Below are 22,729 nucleotides of genomic sequence, written 5' to 3'. Positions count from 1 at the left end.
CAAAAATAGCCACTATAGTAGTTTTTAAAATGCAATTTTTAAATTCATTTTTATATACACAAAATCTTTTTAAAAGTATTTATAATCTCAAAAACTTGTTATTGCTTTATAACTGAAGCAATATTATAGACTTCAGGGGAAGAAGAGTTAATAGTATAATTTGAAACTTCCATGAAAATAACAAATAAAACATAATTGCAATCTTCTGCATGATTAATAGGCTAGAATTACATCTTTAATTTCATCATGCAGTATGTTAACTATGGTCTTTTGGTTAAATAAATTTAATTTCCTAGGAGATCAAGCTACTACTACATGAATGCAGTTTCTGAATACCTCGTATTATTATTTTTAATTTAATATCTACTGAATTTGATTAATGGTTTACTTTGATTAATTTTATTTTCAAAAGACCCTAGCTGAAAAACTTCATTTTATTATATATCATTGCTTGAACAGAACAAGGTAGTGATGAGTTTCTATCTTAAAGGTGTTTTGATATATACATTACAAAAGTAAAAATATAATTTGATGTGTTTCATATTATTGCCCATAATCTTAGGAATTTTTTCTAAAATTAGGATAATATGAAATAGATTCTAAACTAAAAGAAAAAAAAGATCTGAAAATATGGTATACATAGACATTTCAACCAAAGACATAAAGTACAATTCTGAGGAAAATTTTGACAGAAGTTATAGGACTCAAAAGCTAATTCAATCTATTTCAATCCACTTTTAGTAAAATCCTGGCAGAGGGGATCTATTTATCTATATAAGCATTATGTCACTTTTGAAAAAACTACTGTTAAACTAGTTGTATTTCTGAGTCACAGTCAATTTGTCCACAATTCTCTGTATATTTCAACATATTTTGAAACAAAGTGGAAACTAATAAAACATTATATAAATAGTGTCAAAGTTAGTAGTAATCACAAAACTACTATGTGATTATTTGTGTAAATATACATATACACACAAACTAGACATACGCCTGTTATGTTTATATGTATAATACATACATTCACACTTTCATATGGTTGCCAAATAAAGTTTTTCATTAGTGCATCCTCATTGCTACCGCAGTGAACAAAAGACAAAAACTCTTGCACTGATTAAGCTTATATTTAATTATATAGATAAGCAACAAAGTATTCCCAGAACCAAAGGAATGATCAAAAATATAATTACGATTAGCTCCAATTAACAGCTATAAATCATGGAATTACAATGACTTTGTTCTTGCTTTGGCAGCACATATACCAAAACTGAAATGACACAGAGAAAATAAGCATGGCCCAATACAAGGCTGAGAAGCAAATTCGTGTTGTTCCATATTAAGAAAAAAAGAAAATGGTAACTATATGTGGGGATAGATATTTTCATTAGCTTGATTGTGCCAATTATTTTACAATGCATATGTATATCAAAACAAGTTGCACACCTGAAATATATACAGTCTTTATTTGTCAATTATACATCAACAAAGATGAGAAAAAATATTTTACTTATGCTGCTACCACTATTCATTCTGCCATGACAAATATGGCGTACCAACATTTATATTGTTCCATTTACTATGCTCCTTTATATATGTCATCAGGCTCATATTCTCAACAACCTGAATAGGTATATATTGTTATTGCCCTTTTATTGATAAGAAAAGAAAGGCTCAGAGCTTATCAATGTCTGATATCTAAAAGAAGTTAATGGGAATAGCAGTAAATATAAAGAAAGAGCAATGTCTGTATATAAGACAATTAGTTCAAAAGGCATATTGTATTTGGATATGTTAGGTGCTAAAAATACAAATATAGATATGATTTTAAGACCTATGTTCTAGATATATATGGAAACAATAATTATGACATAACATAATATATGGTAAGTTATACATTGTTGAAGGTAAGTGGAAATGACTCATTACCAAATCTTAAAATATACTTAAAAACTTTTTTAAATGTTTATTTATTTTTAAGAGATATAGATGGGGGGTGGGCAAGGGCAGAGAGAGAGGGAGACACAGAATCTGAAGAAGGCTCCAGGCTCCGAGCTGTCAGCAGAGAGCCTGACAGGGGGCTTGAGCCCACGAACTGTGAAATCATGACCTGAGCCGAAGTCAAGTGCCCCTAACTTAAAATAAAGTCTAAAAAATAATGATGACATTAGTTATTTTAACTTTGGTAACTGTACATACTTACTTTCTTTTTCTTTTTCTTTTTAACGTTTATTTATTTTTGAGACAGAGAGAGACAAAGCATGAGTGGGGGAGGGTCAGAGAAAGAGGGAGACACAGAATCTGAAACACGCTCCAGGCTCTGAACTGTCAGTACAGAGCCCAACGTGGCGCTCAAACTCACAGACGGCAAGATCATGACCTGAGCCAAAGTCTGACGCTTAACCGACTGAGCCACTCAGGCGCCCCCCCCCCTTTTTTTTTTTAATTTGAGAGAGAAAGACAGAGACAGAGACAGAAAGAGAAAGAGAGAGAAAGAGTGCTCAGAGGAGAGGGGCAGAGGGAGAGAGAAAGAATCCTAAGCAGGATACATGCTCCGCGTGGAGCCCGTTGTGGGCTTTCTTCCCATGATCCTGGAATCATGCCCTGAGCTGAAATCAAGAGGGAAACACTCAACCAACTGAGGCGCCCCAGTAACTGTACATAAATTATATATATGTATATATACATATATATATATATATACATATATAATTAGGTATAGATTAGATAGATTAGATCAATTATATATATATGTATATATATATGTATATATATATATATATATATATACATATATATATAATTAGATATAGACCAACCATCAGAGCACTAGAGAAAGAAAAGAGGTAAGAAAAGAGAAAGAGAAAGAGAGAGAAAATACATTACTACTTCTTAACTCAAGTTATTACAAATGATTAAATTTAATAAAGACTAAAGCATTTTACAAAATAATGAAATAAAAAATAATTCAGCTTATTTTTTTCTGAAATTGGGGGTGGTAATTTAATCTTCTGTAGTAATTACAAAGAAGAGAAGAGCCACAATTCTTACCAAAATTTGATGGATAGCTGCCAAGTACGCTGGCATCTGGTTTACATTGTCTTCCTTTTTGCTTTTGTTTTTTACAGTCTTTTAATGTCTTTATACTGATAGCTCTTTCAATGATCAATAATTAGAATAACAGGATTAAATCACCAAACACTTGAGTAGCTGACAACATGAAATAGAAATACACACTACAATGAAATAACTAGCATTGGAAAAAATAAAATTATAAAAATTCATTCAAATGATAGAATAGATACAATTAATATCAAGAGAGAAAGATGATAAAACATTTTGACTACTTAAAATAACAAGAGTCTAGAGAAAAAAATTGCTTTTGAGAAAATGCAATTGATAATATAACTTCCAAGTTGAAAAAAGGAATTGTCTGTGTATCAGTAAACTGGACAAAGTGAGAATATCTAGATGCAAACATAAAAAGATATAAATAGAAATAATAGATATTTAGATAGATAGATAACAGATAGCAAAGAGATGGGAATTGGGAGAGGACATTCAGTTATGTGAAAGATAGACATAGAAAGAAAACACTCACAGACTTGGGGTTGTAAAAGTCAGAAGCACTGGATTTATCTCAAGAACTTAGAAAAAGCAGGGGCGCCTGGGTGACTCAGTCGGTTCAGCATCCGACTTCAGCTCAGGTCATGATCTCACACTCCGTGAGCCCAAGCCCAGTGTTGGGCTCTGTGCTGATAGCTCAGAGCCTAGAGCCTGCTTCAGATTCTGTGTCTCCCTCTCTCTCTGCCCCTCCCCTGCTCATGCTCTGTCTCTCTCTGTCTCAAAAATGAATAATAATAAAAAAATTAAAGAAAGAACTTAGAAAAAGCAACAAAAATTAGGAAAAAAAATGATACATATGTGCACAGTGATTAGGAGCATATTCCGAAAAGAAAGTCCAGAAATCAAGCTAAGAGGTGGTTAGTTCTTTGAAAAGATCAATAAAATTGACAAACTTTCAAGATGGATGTCACCTAAACTTTTGTAATTATTTCCAATATACACATCTATCAACTCATTATGTTTTATATCTTAAACAAATACAATGTTATATAACAAGTAAATCTCAACAAAACTGGACACAACGAATAAAATTGAGAAAACACTGGAAAAATTGTTTTAAAAAATAAGAGAAGGAACAAATACCAAAAATCAGGACTAAAAATGAGAAGCAATTATACACCAGGTGCCAGCAATCCTTTTTTCCTTTTTTAAAGGATCAGATGGTAAATATTTTAGGCTTCTTGTTGTCACAACTCAACCTCTTGGTCTAACTACTCAAACTGTTTCTGCTGTTGTGGCATAAAAATAGTTATAGACAATATGTAAATGATTGACCATGGCTATGTTCCAGAACGCTTTATTTATAAAAACTGGCTGACTCATAGGCCACAAGTTGCTGACTGCAGTTTTTTTTTAAGAGAATTCAAGAGTAATTAATATTGCATGTCAACTACACTCAAAGAGCAAAATTTTTAAAAATTTAAAAATAAAATGAATAGGTTTCTTTTTAAGAAATATATAATTCAAGAAACTTATAAACTACTTTTGTGGATAATATATATACTAAAAGATAAATCAGGACATATTAAAACTTTTAGCACAATAAATTTGAAATGTACATAAAATACACAATTGTCTAGAACATGTATTTTTCCAAAAGTAACCTAAAGTTAAATAGAAAAGCAGAATTGTCTATAGCAAATCCATTCATCTCATAAAGATCATTTCCCTCCTTGATGGCTTTACTGGTAGATTGTTCTAAACATGAGGCAATAATTCCAATATTAAATATAATTTTTTGAGCATAAAGCAGGAGGGAATACATTCCAATTCTCTTTATTTATTTAATTTATTTTTTAAGACAGAGAGCAGTCAGGGAGGGGCAGAGGGAGACTGGGAGACAGAATCCAAAGCAGGCTTCACACTGTCAGTGCAGAACCCAATGCAAGGCTCAAACTCACCAACTGTGAGATCATGACCGGAGCCAAAATCAAGCGTCAGACACTCAACCAACTGAGCCAACCAGGCACCCCATTCTAATTCTTTTTATGAAGCTACACTAACCTTGATATCAAAACTTTCCAGGCTGGTAAAAGAAAATTAAAGTCAATCTAATTTATTTTTTTAAAAAAGAAAATCTTAAAGATTATCAAGCATAAATCAACAATGCATTTAAAAAAAATGTGGCATCATGGACAAAAAGGTTTATTCCAACAAACCGTGGAAAGCAATGGTGGCTTCATACGAAATTATCAATCAATGTGTTGCACTGAAACAAAAGAATTAACAAAATTATAAGCTTACTTTATGCCATGGTCTTAAACAAAATAAACCTTATATTTATCAACCTACAAATAATGGAGAATATGCTGAACTTGATGAAGTCTGTTTTCAAAAATCCTTTGAAAAACATAATACTTAATGATGAAATGCTAAAATATTTCCTTTGAGATTGGGGATAAGATAAACATAAATATCGTAAATAATTCTAAATTTATCATACTGGAGATCTTAGACATGGCGGCAAGATTTTTTAAATTAAGAAAATGATTAGAAAAGGGAGAACAAATGGTCATATCATGGAAGCTATTTTTATGCACACAGAAAATTCAAAGAATCATTAGATATGTTGTGCTAATTAATAACAACTTTTACCAAGATTCTTTGACACAAACTCATATGTGAAAATCAACTGCATTTCTATATATGAGCTACAAACACTAAGTAAAATACCACAGATACAACAATAGAATTTTAAAATCAAGTTATTAAGAATAAGTCTAACAAAAAGTCTTCCAGATCTTCTAGAAAACAACAAAAAGCTTATTGACAATAATTAAAGATGACACAAATGCATTGAGAGTTTTGCCATTATTAGGTTGGAAAAGAAGTTAAAGAAGTCATTTCTCCTCTAAGTTCATCTTTATCATCAATCCATCCCAAGCAAAAGCTCGGCAAGATTTTATTTAAATATCAAGCTAATTCAATAAGAAATGTTAAATATAAAAATGTCCAGTATGTAGTATGTAGTCTCTTAAAGAAAATAATAAATTGGGGACTGTATTATAAAATATAAAAATACAGTGTGGTATTAGAAAAACAATAGATAAATAGATCAATGGAATGGAATATATAGACCATAATAAGAAAAATGCTTATATGGCACATGGTATTTGGGAGAGGTGATACCACAGATCAGTGATGCGAGATGGATTTGTCAAGAAGTGGTGCTGGTAAAACTGATTATGCCAATGAAAACAATTAAATTGACCTCTTAACTCACACCGTATATAACAAGTTCTCCTTCAGGGAATAAATATTTAACGTAAAAGGTAGGCAAGAATTGCATAAAAATAAAGAAAAATGCATTCTACGTGTGCTTTATGAAAGGTGAAATCTAAGTGCTCAACCTGTATGTAATCAGAAAAATGCACATGAAAATGTTATTAGATACTGTATACACAACAGCTTGATACAAATGAAAGTCTTAAAACAGCAACTTTTGGCAAAGATAGAATATTGAGAATTTTGTATTTTTAAATGCTGAGAATGGAAATTGCTATTTCCATTTTTGTAAAGAATTTTGCATTACCTACTAATATTGAAGATAATTATATACTCTGATCAGGAAGTGAATTCTAATCCTAGGTTTGCATGTATATGTTCATTAAGAAGAATAAAAGAGAACATTTACAGAGTCAATCATATACTCAAAACAGTGCAAATATTCATCACCAGTATAATGTGATATATTAATACCATGAAATACTACATTATAGAAAATATTAAGGTATTTTATTTAGATACATCAATATGGTATTCTCTCACAACATAATAATGAATGACACGATGTCGCAAAATAATGCATGCAGCATGATTTGGTTTAACTAAAGTTTAAAAACACAAAAAGTAATTTAAATAGCTTGTAAAAATTAATAGATACTAAATCTATACAGATAATCATGGAAGTTATTTTAACAAAATTCAGGATATCGATTGCCTTTAAAATGTAGAAAAAGGGTTATTCTCATTAAGGGGCTTCTAAGACACCAGCCACATTCAATATATTTTAAATGTTTTCAGTTATTGTCTTTGAGAGTGTGTGAGTAGGGGAGGAGCAGAGAGAGAGAGAGAATGGGGACAGAGGATGTGAAGCCGACTCTGTGCTGACAGCAGAGAGCCCCATGAGGGGCTGGAACTCATGAACAGTGAGATCATGACCTGAGCTGAAGTCCAAGGTTCAACTGACTGAGCCGCCCAGGCACCCCTACATTCAATGTTTTAAACTAGTGTTGGTTACACAGGCATTTGCTTTAAGGTTATTATAGTCATAGTATATAATATATATTATATGATCCCTGTATTATTTCATATATACGCTTATATAGAGAGTAAAATAACCTTGGTTTACAGGCATAATGCATTCCAGAAACACGTTTGTAATTCAAAGCACTTGCATATCAAAGCGAACTTTAAAAACTGTTGGCTCCCTTGAGATCATGTGATGTTCAGCGTCAGGTACTAGTTGTATTGTAAGACATAGCTTGTTCACCTTCCAGGTGGGGCCGGGAGCCACCATGTCCCACGGCTCCAAGCAGCCCTTCCTGGCCACTGCATGAGTGCGACATCCCCTCCCCCAGCCCAATCGGGGCTGCAGCCCAGCCCCCGCCCGTCCTGTCCGAATTCCTGGGCCCCCCCCGGAATTCTGACTCCCCCCCCCACACACACCCCAGTTAGGACCTCCCCGGCCTCTTCCCCCACCCCTGCTGCTCCCCAGCCCAGCCCCTCCCAGGGGTCCCTGCCGCCCCTCTTGTGCTCCTGCCCCGTCCTGCGAATAATGACCCCATTGGTGTATTGTAAAACATAGCTTGTTTATTATGTTAAAATCTATTAGAAATGTTTGCTCATCTTGTGTAACACTTGCAGAACAAGTTACTCGCAATCCAAAGTTTTACTGTATATGAAAGTAAAATATACTAAGCAAATTGTATCTAAGGGAAATATATATATCAACAGGCATATCAGAAAAAAAAGTAGAATTTGTGGCAAAAAAGAGAAACACTTATAAAGGAAAAAAAAAGTATTTCATATTTATAAAAGTACATGGATTAGCCGACATTGATACCAGAAACATTTACCTAAATGGAGATAAATTAAATGGAGTACATAGGAAAAAGCGGGTCTTAAATTTCAATTTCACTAAGCAGAAAAGACTTATGTGGATGCTTTTAATACACACACATGCATACACACACACATATTTTGCTATGCTTTTTGTTCTCTTTTTCTCCCACCAAACAATGTGTCCTCACCATATGTCCATTATTCATATTAAAAATTGTACAGATTCAGTTCAGGAGGTCTCATCTGAGGACATTTACCTGTCACTCAGCTGTCTCAGTACGCTGGGGCTCTGCCCAGCTGTTTCCTGATAATTTTATTCTTTTCTTCCTGGGTTAGAGCCGATGTTTTCTGAATGCTGTACATCCTTTATAATATATTACTCTTATATTCATGGAACATAGTACTAAGTAAGTTTCTCCAAAACAGGTGCACAGAAGGAAAATAGTTTGAATATCTAAAAAAGTTTGTTTTTTTTAACTCTTGAAAAAAATTGGTTGACTATGTTTACAGTCTTAAAATAATTTTCCTCTCAAATTTGGAGATTTTATTTGTTTTCTCTGATACAAACTGTTGATGGTAAAAGTTGTTCCCTAAACTATCCACATTGCTCTTAAGGGGACAGATGGTCGTTTTCCATTTCTCTCAGACATAATGTTACATTTGGCAACATATATTGATCAAGTGGTTACATTGTGGAAGTTTTATTTTATTTTTTTTCTGATGCCCAAATCTACAAGAGAATCACCAGCTCATTCCAGATACTGTTCAAATTATTTAACAAATTTTCTCTGGGCCTTTGCTACTGATGTTCACTACCGGTTGTTCTTTATGATTTATGGGGTTCTGCTTTTATTGGTTCTTGTCAAAGATTCTGGGGTATTGGTTTATTTGCATAGAGTATGACACTAGGTTTTGATGTCCAGCTTAAGCAACTATTTTCTAGACGAAACTTGAATTAAGATTTGTGTTTTTTAAAAATTTTTAAAATGTTTTTTATTTATTCTTGAGAGAGAGAGACAGAGACAGAGCACGAGTCGGGGAGGGGCAGAGTGAGAGAGGGACACAGAATCGGAAGCAGGCTCCAGGCTCTGAGCTGTCAGCACAGAGCCTAACGTGGGGCTGGAACCCACGAACCGTGAGATCATGACCTGAGCCCAGGACGTTTTACTGACTGAGCCACCCAGGCGCCCCTAAAATTTGTGTTTTTAGCCTCACTTTTCACTGTCTACTTTTTTTGTTGTTTTTGTTTTGTTTTGCTCACAGCATCCCAAGCAGTTTGGATTCCCCTTCCACTAGAAACCCACATGTGTATGTTCTTGGTGTCTGCCTCCTATACTTCTTTATATTTCCTGATATTCTTTAATCTCCTTTCCTTCTTCCAGAAATTTGTTGAAGCCTCTTGAACGCTTAAGACCTTTCTCATTTCCTATGCTGTTATATTTAATTTCCTTTTGTACTTCATTTACAACTTTGCATAGCTGCATGGGAGATGTAGTCATATTTTTCAAACTAAATGTAAAAATATGTTGTTTTAAAATGTGAATAGCAGTCAAATTTCTAATAATTGAGCAATAGTTGAGGCTATTCATTTAATTTTCATTGACATTTCTCTCTCTGCAAGAAAAATTGGTGCTCTCTTTCCATAAGACAGTACTAAGAGATAATACCTACTTGCTCAGATATAGAAATATAGTTTTCCAGGAAATTGGAGACCATCTTATTCTCAAGATAGACTCCTTCTATAAAAACTCACAATAAACAGCTGTATAGATAAGAATTACTTTTATTTTGCAGCTTAAAAAATAAATTTCAAATAGCTATCCTAATTGGATGTATTATTAATGAAATACCCTTTCTATGATAAAAATTCTTAGAAAGCAGATCAGATTGAATTATCAAAGGTTGCTTACAAAATATGGATTCTACTAAAGGAAGAAAGGCTATTGGCTTTCAATGAGCATTCATTCTGAAAAGGATGTGATCAGATGTCTCTACAGATGTCATAAGACTAGTCTATACAGTGTCCCTTTTCTCTTGACAACTCTTCATAATCATTGCCTACTTTATTCTTTCTGTAGACCAGTTCTCTCTGGTCTGATGCTCTTTAGATACATTTATAATTGTGAAAAATTTTAGTAAAAAAAATAAATAAATAAACCTGTTGGTTCACTTTATTTAATTTTATTAGAGAAGTTTAGATAAGATTTTGTGCCAGTGATACAGCTGTGCCGATGTAGTCCAGGTGTATTCCAACCCCACCTTACTGGAATTCAGTCCTAGTCCCATGATTATACTTGAGTGGCCAACAATTGTTTTCCTCCATATTTGTGTGAAATAGTTTTGGATTCCGTTAAAACTTCAGTTGCCATGATGATGTGTAAGTTTCACTTTTGATTTCTTAAAAGTTAACTATATAGCTGACTCTTGGACAACATGGGTGTGAACTGCATAGGTCCACTTTTATGCAGATTTTGTTGTTATTGTTAAATGCAGTAACTGTAATTTCCCCTCCTTATGATTTTCTTAAAGACATTTTCTTTTCTCTAGCTTACTCTGTTGTATGAATATAGTATATAATAAATATAATATATACAATATGTGTTTACCTAATGTATATATTATTGGTAAGGCTTCCAGTCAACAGTAAGCTTTTAGCAGTTAAGTTTTTGGTGAATCAAAAGTTATACATGAATTTTTTATTATGGTAGGGTTCAATGCCCCTCACCCCTGTATTATTCAAAGGTCAACTGTATTATCATATTTGGTAATATCTTAGTTTTGCATTCAATATTCAATATTCATCTAGTCACTATCATATCCTCCGTATTTTTATAGAGGTGAAGTGAAATTTGTGGCTTTTCTAATTTTTACCATGTTGTCTAATAAAAAATCACTCAATGTCAATTTTTTTAATCTATTTTTTTCTGGTTAGAGTCCCCTCTCTAGTTTCTTATATAATCTATCGTTACTTCAAAACTGATTTAAGTGGTAACAACAATAATCTTAGCTATTTCTCTGTTTCCCACAATAAATGTAGCATCTGAGCCCCACTTCTGAGAAATGTATCACCCTTTAAAATAACATTTATCATTTCTATAACACACCAAAACATTTTGCATACTAAAATAGTAAAACATTCTTGATCACTTTTAATAGTCATATCGTCAGAAACAAGGGACACAGGCTGACTTTCAATGTGAGCATTGGAGCTATCAATACTTATAAAACAATTCTCTTTAAGGAGACGCAAACAATGCAGCACAAGGTCATTCTATCAGTGAAGGAAGATCAATTCAAAGATGAAATGAACATGGATTTCGATTCTCAGAGCTTTTTTTTTTAAAAGAAGTTATAAAATGCTAATTCCTGGGTTTAGACTACAGTCTTGCTACATAAGTGTTGCAGATTGGATGTTTGTATCTCCATACATTCATACATTGAAGACCCAGTCCCCAATGTGATGGCATTCGGAGGTGGGTCATTTAAAAGGTAATTAGGTCATTTATGGTGAAACCCTCATGAATAGAATTAGTGCTCTTCACAGGAAAGACACAAGAGAGATGATCTATTTCCACCATGTAAACACATAGCTGTCTGAAACCTTGGAAGTGAGCTCTTATCAATAATTGAATCTGCTGGAACCCTTAATCTTGGACTTGCCAGTCTCTAGAACTGTAAGGGTAAGTTTCTGTTGTTTAAGCAACCCAGTCTGTATTTTCTAAAGCAGCCTGAGCTAAGACCATAAGTCTTCAGAATTTATATATATTTTTAGTCTTTAAAAAATAATTTGTGAGAACATTTGACTGCAAGAAAGCTGCTGTCCATTTCAAATAACACATATTTTACACTGAAAGCCATTTACTTCTTAAACCCAAAGTCTACATTATTGCTTTTATAAATGTTTAGTCTATATTTGGGTATAAATAAAATGTACAAAGTCATGGGCTCGTGTTTAACATCTCAAAAACTTCTGAAAAAAAAGCTAAAATTCCCCTTTTTTTCCATTTTATCTTTTCTGTAATGTTTCTTTATAGTCTTCCAAATTTGATAACTTTTTTTTTCTATTTGTTACACTATTTTACTTAGAAGGACAAGAGTATAGATCAGGCAAATAATATGTACAAGTTTACTCTCTACCTTGATTACATTCCTGCTTTATTCCAGTTGCCATAAAATGTATTATGTAAAATAGATTTGAAAATATATATTTTACAGTCAACATTTATTTGGTTGTAAAAATAGAAACATCAGAATAAAATATAAATAGATAATAAGCTTTACTTGTGAGCCTCTCCATCTTTTCAAGTGGATCAGGTAGACGGATGGCACTTTAAATAACATGTTAAATTTAGAGAGAGAATACATTAAATAGAAAAGAAAGTAGTGGAAAATAGGAAAGCCTTTCCATTAAGGGTTTCAGATATGAAATGTTCTATTCAGACACAGACTAAGCCTAAAATGAGAGATATTTTTTTTTAACTGAAAGAGCTAGAGAGTAATTAAAGGTAATTGGCATGTTATTATTCTTAAAAGGTTCCCTTTTCTGTGCTAAGAATACCAGGGAACAATTGAATAGATAAAAAGCGAACTATAAATTGCCAAATAGATCTTTTGTATAACAATGCAGCTCTCTAGACAAAAGATATTTCAAAACCATGAAAAAGAGGGAGGTGTATTTGCCTGATTGGCCCCACATCCCTCCTGACCACAGTGAAGTGGCCCCAGATTTTTAAACTCACAGCCTTAGGAGCCATCTTAGTAGGTTAAGAGGGACTCAGAAGTGAATGAGATCAACCTGAGGGAGACCAGTTGGTTGCCAGAATTTAACATTAGGTAAGTAGAAAATCACTTGATAAATGAAATTGAAAGCTGAATAAATACTTTTATTTAAGAATACCTATGGCAGATTGAGGCTGTTAACATTATTGATCCAATCTGGGGGGCCCTCCCTCTTGCCCTTTCTCTATCCGAACCTGCATATTTTTTCTCAGAATTGGATCAATACACGTTCTCATTATGAAGCCATTTATTTACTACCCTACCCTTCAATGAACTCTTTTGTAAAGACTTCTATCCTACCTGCAGTCAATCCAGTGGCACACTATTCCTCTCTTTAGTTTCTCAGACCAACTAAGACTCCCCCTAATTAATCTAATCTTAATCTAATTAAAATATAACCCCTTACTCATGTATTCTCTCTAAAACAAGATTTTTTTTTCCTGATTCATAAATTTACCAAATTCATTTAAAGATAGTTCTTATGAACCTCCACTACTTCCTCTATTTTGAAGGCAAAAGTGGTTTTCCGTGTTTTGTTCATTTGCCTCATCTTTTCTTTATGGCTTCTTTCTTAAAGACTTCAGGTATATTTTATTTATGGGCATCACAACTTGTTAACTAAAAGTTCAGTTGAAGCACTGGAGTAAAAAGGTTTTTTTTCAGGGGCTCCTGGGTGGCTCAGTCGGTTAAGGGTCTGACTCTTGGTTTCCGCTCAGGTCATGATCTCGGTTTGTGAGGTTGGACACTGAGTGGGGCTCTGCCTTGTTGGCACAGAGCCTGCTTGGCATTCTCTCTTTTCCTCTCTCTCTGCCCCTCCCCTACTAGCGCTGTCTCTGTCTCTCTCAAATAATAAGTAAATAAACTTTTAAAAATAAAGCTTTGTTTTTTGTTTTTTTTTTTTTTGTTTTTTTCATGCTGTACATGGCCCCGGGCATTTATCAGAAGTAAAGGGTTCTTCACTGCAACGGCCCTCCTTATACCACTTTCGTACCACTTAGTTCTGACACTGTTTTTACTGTTCGATTACATGCACTTTCAAATCATTTCTATAGCATTATTGAGATATAATCAACATCCAAAAAAATGGCACACATTTAAAATTTTTTTTTTAACGTTTATTTATTTTTGAGACAGAGAGAGACAGAGCATGAACGGGGGAGGGGCAGAGAGAGAGGGAGACACAGAATCGGAAGCAGGCTCCAGGCTCCGAGCCATCAGCCCAGAGCCCGACGTGGGGCTCGAACTCACGGACCGCGAGATCGTGACCTGAGCTGAAGTCGGACGCTTAACCGACTGAGCCACCCAGGCGCCCCAAAAATGGCACACGTTTAATGTACACAGTTTGTTGAGTTTGGGCACACACAGACACACACACTTGTACTTTCACCACAGTTAAGGTAGTAAACATATCCACAACTTCCAGAAGTTCCCTTGTGTCCTTTTGATTTTTTGTGTGGTAAGAACACTTGAAACCTACCCTCTTAATACACTTTTTAGTGCACAACACTATACTGTGAACTATAGGCTCCACATTGTACAGCAGATACCCAGAATTTATTCACCTTGTATAACTATAATTTTGTATTCCTTGAATAATATAAGCCTAAAACGTAGCTCTTGAAACAACTCACAGGATCCAAAATTAAAGTCATGCATGAATGAAAAACTGATTTATATGTGGATATTTTACATTTAATCATCAACTTGATGAGGACAAATTTAATATATTTATTATCAACCACATTATAAGACATAATCATAAGGCACGTTTCTTTCTATGTTCTAGGATTGTGTTGAAGCTTAATGTGGGAAAACAAAGACAAATGTAATTTAGTATTCTATATATTATTGAGCCAAAAGACTATGTCTGAAATTCAGCTGTAGGGGTTCAAAATATGTCACCCCAAAAGGTGTCACTTTGGCATGTTGATTATTTTAAATTAAAGGTACTTTGTAGCAACGTGGATGGAACTGGAGAGTGTGATGCTAAGTGAAATAAGCCATACAGAGAAAGACAGATACCATATGGTTTTACTTTTATGTGGATCCTGAGAAACTTAACAGAAACCCATGGGGGAGGGGAAGAAAAAAAAAAGAGGTTAGAGTGGAAAAGAGCCAAAGCATAAGAGACTCTTAAAAACTGAGAACAAACTGAGGGTTGATGGGGGGTGGGAGGGAGGGGAGGGTGGGTGATGGGTATTGAGGAGGGCACCTTTTGGGATGCACACTGGGTGTTGTATGGAAACCAATTTGACAATAAACTTCATATATTGAAAAAAAAAATTAAAGGTACTTGAGAAACAGCTGATATAGAGAAATTCTGACCTTCCTTTGTCTTCCTGAAAGCAGGAGATAAATTTTCCATATAAAAGTTACCTTCCCTGTACCAGGAAGGTAGAAGGCATCCTTACCACCAGAAATGGAATTTAGGGCCAAAAGTCTGCATAAATAAAACTAGTTACTTTTTCTCAACTTTACTACTCTAAGCCCAAATCATGTTGTATTGTTAATTCTTCATAAACTTATTGTTTCTTTGTCTAAAAAATGTATAAAACTCCTGCTTCAGTCATTTCTAGGGGTCTTCTATATGCATGAAATTAATTATATTTTTCTCCTGTTAATATATTTTATTTCAATTTAATTATTTGATCTGGGAAAGAACCTGGAAGGGAGGAAAAGAAAATTTTTCTGCACCTACAGTTTGGTGCCCAGTGTGGGGTTGGCCACTGGCTAGTCATTGTTAGCACTGAGGCTGCTATAGCTGAGAGATCTGGGGATCTCTGGCAAGAGCTGGCCCAGGGTAAACATTCTTACCACATCAGTTTTCCATATCTGTGCCTGCAGAGTCCAGTGGAAAAGTAGTAAGAGTGTTTTTTCCTCTTAGCAGAAGAAAATATGCGTATGAACTAGATCCCTCGGTATGGGCACCCTGATAAAGATTTTGTTATGATCATTCTTGTTTCCTACTGATCCCTTTCCTCCCAGAGATGGTGATTGTTTCCTTTTGTCTCTGTCCCTTGTATCTTTTGTCACAAGGTGGGGGACATGCGTGATGGCAGGAATCATAGTGTAGAATGCAGGCATCGATCCGATCCTATAAGCCTGTTGTTCAAGCTGGCCTCACAGACTGGTGAGTTCATGGTTCTTACAAGGCAAGTGTCTATTTAGATATACTTGCTGTGGGTTCCTTGTATAAAAATGAGATGAAGTTCTCCCTTTTTCTGGTTCTATGTTCTGAGAATTTGGCTTTGTGACAACTGAGAATATCCTTTCTGACCTTAACCAGCCAGGAGGGGCAAGTGTCACTTTGCATTTGGCAACCAGCCAAATGAGCTGTGGATCCAAGACAAAAAGAGACAAACAGCATTCTCTTTGACCATGCCAACTGTGAGAAGAGCTGTCTTAAGGGATCCCCGTTTATAACGGGCCTTTATTGTCTCAACCTTCATTGTCTCGGTGCTGGAAAGTCCTCTTCCAGGAGAGGATGCCCAGTGTCACAGATTAGCAGGTCTGTGACTGGAGCTATCTCATATTCTCACGGGAAACTGGAGATACCATTTCCCTAACACCATTCTAACTGCTAGTGACAATGAAGGTCTTTGCTTTCTTAGGCTAACTCTGGGAATTAATTTACTGGATTTTGTAGCTGAATGTTTTGTACCATCTTGGGCATGCTTCTTGCTTCCATGTTGAAGACATGAAGGCTGGAATCACTATTAAAATTAATGATCTTTGAAGATCTTACTCATCAATAACCAGGCGATGGACCCTTTGAGTTGGAAAAACTTCTATATCTGAAAAAAAAAGTAATGTTACTTATTTTTGAGAGAGAGAGAAAGAGACAGAGCATGATCAGGGGAGGGGCACAGAGAGAGGGAGCCACAGAATCCAAAGCAAGCTCCAGGCTCTGAGGTGTCAGCACAGAGCACAACACGAGGCTCAAACCCCAGAAGCATGAGATCATGACCTGAGCCAAAGTTGGACACTTAACTGACAGAGCCATCCAGGCGCTCTTCTCTGAAAAATATTTTAGAGAGCTATTATCCTTAACAATTACCTTATTGGTATCTATGGAAAGACCAAATTAAAAAGAGGATGCGAAGGAGTATAATGTCTAACCTTAGGAATTTCCTTAAAAAAATGAAAAACCAGAAATTATAACAAAAATTAAAATCCACATCCGATGTAAGTTCTCCTTCTCACAATTTAGCCCCGTATCCTTAGCAAATTCACTTAGCTCCCCAGTCTCTTCCAGTTTCCCCAGAAATTCCTTGAAACACCCAGCTGCCTTTTTAAATTCTCCGTTCCCTAGAAGATTCACAGAGACCATATCCAGTCCAGGTTCAGGATACAGGTTTTTCATGTAATATTGAGAGGCACAAAGTGGCATTAGCAGAAGCACCCAAGATAGACTGCAGGGCTGACTTTGCTATCTCATACAACTCCTCCTTCTTTCCAGGGCTCTGTAATCAGGCTCTACCAGCTTCAGGCCTTCCTATGAAATAATCTTTTTGGATGTATCCTGCACCTCCCACTGTAAAGAATCCAAGTCCCCTAGATAGCAGCAGATATATTAAATTTTAAAGCCCTTTTACTTTGACTTTCAGAAGATCCTACCAAATTTAGAGAAGAATTAGAAACATTAGTGACCATTTACATCCCTACTCACAGGGATTTTGGCTACTGAGGAATGTTCTTCCCATCTATGATTATACTGTAGTTAGCAGAGCAAGCCAGCTAGCCCTCTGGGAAAACTTACCTCAAGAGGAAACAAATGACCAGAATTTTCCCTTGCTTTACAACAAATGATCAGGAAATGGATCACCTGGAGGCTGACGTTCAGGGGCTGAAGGAAGTAATAGTAAGGGTTTTCCTTGCTAAGATGAATTGGTCCAATATTGAACTGTAAATTCAGGAATAAAAAGGAGGGAACATTTAAAGGTCTTTGCTGAATTCTTTATACAGGCTTTTTAAAGGAATACTGCATTAAGCCCTAAAGCTCTAGAACATAGAAATCTTTTGATTTCCACCTTAGCAAGAAATCTTCTCCCTGATAAAATGACACAAATTATCTGACCTTGTCTTAGAACGCAGTCTTCACAAAACCAGAAACGCAGCTCTAGAAACAAAGTCTGTCTATCTTTAACAACCTTAAAACCTCCTCTATTCATCTCAAAATTATTTCAGATATTATAAAAGATCAAGACATTGAAATAGAATTATTCTAATAAAGAAGGAAAAACTTACACAGTAATTACTCTAGATTTCTAATAATAGGCAAATAATCCCCAACACTACTAGGGGAAAACTAACATTCTTTCTCTGTTTTTTGAAGATACAAAATTGACCATGTATTTGAATTAGAAACATCCAGGAGATAATTAACACACCACCCACAATCCCCTAAAACTGAAGAAAAAGAAAGAAAGAAAGAAAGAGAAAGAAAGAGAGAGAAAGAAAGAAAGAAAAAGAAAGAGGGAGAGAGAGAGAAAGAAGGAGAGAGAGAAAGAAATAGAGAAAAAAAGAAACAATTAAAAGCAAACTCTTGGAGCGCCTAGGTGGTTCAGCCAGTTAATCGTCCCACTCCTGGTTTCAGCTCAGGTTATAATCTCATGGTTTGTTAGACGGAGCCCTGCATTTGGCTCCACACTGACAGCATGGAGCCTGCTTGAGATTGTCTCTCTCCCTCTCTCTGCCCCTCTCCCACTGATTCTCTCTCTCTCTCTCTCTCTGTCTCTCTTTCTCTCAGTCAATTTTTAAAAACCTTTAAAATACAAACTGTTATAAAAGTTTCTTTGCCCAAAATCTAGTCCACAGCATCCATAATATTACTTATCAAGGGCAAATAGAAATCTTAAAAGTCTTCTCCACAATTTTATTTATTTTTTAATGTTTATTTATGTATATATTTTTGAGAGAGAGAACACATGAGTGGGGAAAGTGCAGAGAGAAAGGGAGACAGAATCTGAAGCAGTCTCTGTCAGCTCACCACCCAATGCAGGGCTTGAAATCATGGACCTTGAGATCATGACCTGAGCCAAAGTAGGAACCTTAACTGACTGAGACATCCAGGAACCCCGTCTTCTCTACAACATTAATAAAATGCTTTAGTCATCTGATCAGGTGGATCTAACTTATTCCAATTGCCAGAAATATTATTTAGATTCAACTGTTATTTATAAACTAGTGAATTGTATTCTTGCACCTGATTCATGGCTAAAATTTTAGAACAAAAGCCATAAGGTCTGTTTTAATCTGTCTGAATATTTATATATGTCTACAAATGTGTTAATATATGTAATATTTTTCTACCTCCAGATGGTATTGACAAAATTAACTTGCTACAAAAAAACCCCTGTAATTAGCTTAAAGAAAAATAAACCTTTATCAAATTAAATATTTATAAATTTTCAGAAATATAATTGAAACTAACCCAAATGCTTTTCAAGTTCTCATGATCTGGGATACTCTTTGGTAAATAGAAATGAGTTTAAGTTTGTTGGCTTTATTAAAGTAGGCGTGTCTTTAGAGTTATCAGCATTAAATATAGTGCAGACATACAACTTTTATTCTGTCTGGGTTTATTAGTCAAATAAGTTCATGTTATCTCTGTTAAAAATGCTCTTATTAATTTCATCTATTTTAATATTTTCAATTTTGTCTTGCATCTCTCTGAAGATACACTCCTAAAAAGTTGTTATTTTCTGTATTAACTCTGATTCATTGGATATGAGTTTCCCTGCTAAGTTTGTTTCACTCTTTCTTGCTTTTCTTAAAAGTGTGATGACTTTTAACTTTCTTTTTAAGTTTATTTATTTATTGTGAGAGAGGCAGAGAGAGGGAGGGGTGGAGAGAGAGAATCCCATGCAGGATCCCCACTGCCAACGCAGATCCCAAGGCAGGACTCAAACTTAGGAACCGTGAGAACTTGAGCTGACCTGAAATCAAGAGTTGGAGGCCTAACTGACTGAGCCACCCAGTGGGATAAGGAGCTGTGAGGCACCTCAGACGTTGGAGGGAATAATCTTCCGTGTTTTCCAGCATTGCTGCACCCTGTTCCTCATGGCTTTGCCCATTATTGGGACTCTGCCCTGTTGATCTTACTGGCATTCCAAGGCTCTTCTTGCCAACTGTAAACAGTTTTATCATGTCAAAGTGATGTCTCTTCATTTGTTTGCCCAGTGCTTTCATATTACTTTTCTTCCTTCACCAACTGTTTTTTGTTTCTGAGATTTTCCTTTCTCAAAAACAAAATAAACACAATTGATAGCAGCAAATACTGGAGCCAAAGAACTTCACTGTTCAATTCTATCAACTCTTTATTTTTTTCATGCCTATTTATTTATTTTTGAGAGAGAGAGGGAGAGAGCTGGAGCAGGGAAGGGGCAAAGAGAGACAGAAAAAGAGAGAATCTGCTGTCTGTGCCGAGCCGGAGGTGGAGCTTGATCTCATGAACCTGTGAGATCATGACCTGAGCCAAAATTAAGAGTCTGATACTCAATCAACTGAGCCACCCAGGTGCATCCTATCAACTATTTAAGACGGAATAATACGATTATCAAATAAACAACATAGATGAGGAAAAAAAAAAAAACATCTATACAATACAATACATTCTGAACTCAGAATAACCATGATGACCATGAGACCAGAAATCTGACAAGGAAGGAAAATTGCAAATCAATTCACTCATGAATATAAATTTCAAACCTTGAATAAAAATATTAGGAAATGAAAACCAACAATATATAGAAGTGATTAGTGTACAATCACCTGTTGTTGGGTTTCTAATACTATTCTTTACTAATTATTCTCACTGAGTATGGAAGATGTTCTGAATCAGGGTCAGATTCCTTAACAAGTACATAGATCCCCTGTTTAGTCCTTACCCCTGAAAATACCATAAAATACAGACCAATTGAGCTGAATGGCTAATGAGGCACCCATATATGAGGAATGAGGGAAATGGATTTTCCTCTGCTGAGAGAGAGGAGATAGGTGTCCCTTTTCCCTATTGAAAGGGTCTCCTTCTTACTTCAACATTTAAGTATGTAAATAAAATCTCTCCAAGAGCCAAGTGACAGAGATTTCTAGCACCACGCTTGAAATGTAAATACCTTAGAAAAATAAGAAACAAGTAAATCTTTTTGGAGAAAAAAATTGCATATTTTGGATACAAAAATTTGAAGAGTTCCACTTCCCTAAATATTCCCAGGACAGTGATATTTCACTTTTTCCTATAGAATAAATAGGAAAAGACCCAAACTCAAGGAAATATTTTCAAGGAAATGAATTAGTAGTATTTTCATAAGTGAATTATTCCACTTTATGTATTTTATACTTCAGAAAAAAAATTAATGTTTATTTATTGTTGAGAGAGATAGAGAGAGAAAGAGAGAGAGCGAGAGTGAGCACAAGTGGGGGAGGGGCAGAGAGAGAGGGAGACACAGAATCCAAACCAGACTCCAGACTCTGAGCTGTCAGCACAGAGCGCCATGTGGGGCTTGAACCTACCAACTCTGAGATCATGCCCTGAGCTGAAGTTGGACTCTCAACCTACTGAGCCACCCAGGCGCCCCTGGAAAAAAAAATATTCTAAGCAGATTTTGTTTTTCTAGCACTAATTACTTCCTTTTATATTAATTAAGCTTGTTGACTCTTAGTTATATCAATTTTATTAATTTAGTTTTGAGCAGAATGTCTCTATTTTCCTCAATTTTCAGAAAAAAAAGTTTCCAAAACCAAAAGTGTGATTTCCATTGGTATTTATGTCACCTTGTTACATTTAGCTTTTTTCCTCTAATGCAGCTACAAAAATAATAGATAACAACAAATGATTTGTGAAGCCAATTGAAAAATGTTTATGCTATATTAGACAACTTGATGAAAATGCATTAAGCTCATGAGTTTCTAAAGATTTGTTAGTGCCTGGAATCCATGTGAGGAGGCATCCAGGAAACTCTTTCAGCATAAACTATGTAACTTAGTGAAAAATCAATAAAGCGTACCAATAGTTTCATAGGATGACACAACCTTGCCATGTAAATTTTTACTAAGCAAATAATCGCAAACGAAACAGCATTTACCCAAACCAATATTTGTTTTATATCAAATTCAGTTAAGTTCAATGAACATTTAATGAATACTCTAAGTACCAGATATTGTGATTGGTTCTGGAAATGCTAAGAATTGCTCCCTAATTACTGTAAACTCACAGCGTAGTGGAGGAGAGAGGTTAGACATGTACTTTCAATGAAATGTGATAAATAACACGATCATAGTACTTTTTCTTAGTGTTCAGATATCGATTACAGTAAAACCTCAGATTGTGAGTAACTTGTTCTGCGAGTGTTCCACAAGAGAAGCAAATATTTCTAGTAAATATTAACTTGATAAACGAGTGATGTCTTGCAGTAAGGGTAGTACGCGATGCCAAATGTCACATGGTCACAACTGAGCCAATGGTTCTTGAAATTCGCTTTGATATACAAGTGCTTTGGATTACAAGCATGTTTCTGAAACAAATTATGCTCACGAACCAAGGTTTCACTGTATGATTTATAAACAGTTCTTCAGAAAGGACTGAGTTTGGGATGAAGCATAGTCTTGAATTGGATAAAAGAATATTCCTGATATTCCAAAGGACCACAAATTACAAAATTAGAACTGATATTATTTCTTAAAACCTGAAAGTGACTAAAAACATATTTTCAAAGTAACAGTCTGTGAGGTGGAGAGAGAGTTTTAGCATGAACAGAAGAGT

At 35.0% G+C, this 22,729-nt stretch overlaps 1 pseudogene; it reads left to right on the top strand.

Annotated features, from left to right (window-relative positions):
- The first annotated feature begins 1,241 nt into the window (after positions 1 to 1,241).
- LOC125924144 (uncharacterized) lies at positions 1,242 to 1,341 on the top strand (annotated as a pseudogene).
- Positions 1,342 to 22,729: the final 21,388 nt, after the last annotated feature.

This window comes from Panthera uncia, chromosome B1, assembly GCF_023721935.1.
Source record: "Panthera uncia isolate 11264 chromosome B1, Puncia_PCG_1.0, whole genome shotgun sequence".
Lineage (NCBI taxonomy): Eukaryota > Metazoa > Chordata > Mammalia > Carnivora > Felidae > Panthera > Panthera uncia.
The sequence above is the reverse complement of the archived record's forward strand: the minus strand, read 5'-3'. Positions and strand labels throughout refer to the sequence as shown.